The sequence below is a fragment of the Phoca vitulina genome, unplaced genomic scaffold (assembly GCF_004348235.1).
Source record: "Phoca vitulina isolate PV1807 unplaced genomic scaffold, GSC_HSeal_1.0 scaffold5, whole genome shotgun sequence".
Lineage (NCBI taxonomy): Eukaryota > Metazoa > Chordata > Mammalia > Carnivora > Phocidae > Phoca > Phoca vitulina.
The window spans coordinates 26,095,435-26,097,177 of record NW_022589708.1 but is presented as its reverse complement, the minus strand read 5'-3'; the positions used below and the strand labels follow the sequence as shown (position 1 = coordinate 26,097,177).

At 29.5% G+C, this 1,743-nt stretch overlaps 1 non-coding gene across 1 annotated transcript; it reads left to right on the top strand.

Annotated features, from left to right (window-relative positions):
- Positions 1 to 272: 272 nt before the first annotated feature.
- LOC116631856 lies at positions 273 to 410 on the top strand. Its single transcript, XR_004299298.1, has one exon. It is a non-coding gene; the product is annotated as a U4 spliceosomal RNA (small nuclear RNA).
- Positions 411 to 1,743: the final 1,333 nt, after the last annotated feature.

Sequence of the window (1,743 nt, the reverse complement as noted above, 5' to 3'; positions counted from 1 at the left end):
TCATAGATCATAAATTACATACTACATTGTGTCATATCATAAATCACAAAATATATACTATGTTTGGAATTAATAGTTGAACTAAGAGTTTTTTATGAAAACATCTAAATTTACTTTAAGGTGCAGCTACTTATCATTTGATGATATTGAGATGTAATAAAGAAGAATAATAATTGAATTTGCATGCCAAAGTAGAACAAGTGAACTTATTACATTTGTGCCAATAATTATTAAAATACAAAAAATAATGTAATCAAAATTAAGAAAAATCAAGCTTTGCACAGTGGCAGTATCGTAGCCAATGAGGTTTATCCGAGGTGCGATTATTGCTAATTGAAAATTAAGAAAAATCAGTAATGATTAAATCACTAAAAAAAATCCTTATATATTCTTGATCTAGACATTAGTTAGAAAACACAATTCAAATTTAAAAAAAGTAACACCAAACAATAAAATTACTAATGAAATTACATTATGAGGTATATCACAATCTTAAAAAATAGTGTTAGTAGATTAGATTTGGATATATTAATAAAATAATTTATGTCTAACCACTCTAGAAGTGAGACATTCAATTCCATGTCCCCAAATCAAATACCCATGTCTATAACATTGCATGTATTAAAAAATTATCATTTATTTCTTAACTTTTTAAATATTATATCTATTATTTTTAAAAAACATATTTACTGGTATGGTAAACTAGTATGGTATTATTTATAGAAAGTGACTAAATTTTACATGCAAGATCAGCTTTCCATGTCTGTAGTAATTAAATATTGTTGGTATCCTTGAAAATACAATAACATCAAATCATTAATTTAGTGCTTTAGAAAGAAAATTGTGAAGAAAATTCAAATTTCATAAAGAGGTATGGAAATGAACCTGCAATATGAAAGATGCTACCACATTAGTACTAGTTATGTCATATTTCCTATAATATTTTATAGTTTTTACTGAAGTAAGAAAAGTACCACAGAAGCATTTTAGTTATATTGGTAACTTAATATTCATTTAATATATTTTAATAAGCATTTGTCATATCTAGACATTGTCTGATTTAATGTCAGGACCCATGAACATGGGTCTCCTGGGTGGCTGAGTCGCTAAGCATCTGCCTTCAGCTCAGGTCAAGATCCCAGGGTCCTGGGATTGAGCCCCGCATCGGGCTCCCTGCTCAGCGGGAAGCCTGCTTCTCCCTCTCCCACTCCCCCTGCTTGTGTTCCCTCTCTTGCTATGTCTCTCTCTCTCTGTCAAATAAATAAATAAAATCTTTAAAAAAAAAAAAAGGACCCTTGAACAAAAAAAAATATTAAATAGTTCTTCCCTCACTTTATATATTTTACTTAATATAGATAATGATTACTCTCATCATCTATAAAGTGAACAGATAGGATCATTTTTATGATTGGTATAATTTTCTAATATTTAAGTGGAAATGTAGGGGGACAAGCATGTTCATTGTTCACTTCTTTTTAGTTTTTAGCAATCCCCTAAGCTCATTCTAAAAATGCAAATCAGAGTCCCTCAGAATTATGTGAATTCATAAGGACAGACTTAAATTTAGAAGCAATATGAGATTCCTTTCTGGTTTTCCTCAAGGACCTCATCTTCAAAACCACAAAGGTTGGCAACTGTAATGGTCTTATTGAAGTGCAATAAGTAATAATTATTTAATTGCTGCATGAATAATTTAAGCAAAAGTATTTTTCCAGGTAAGAAATATTTAGAAGGGGTAGAGAA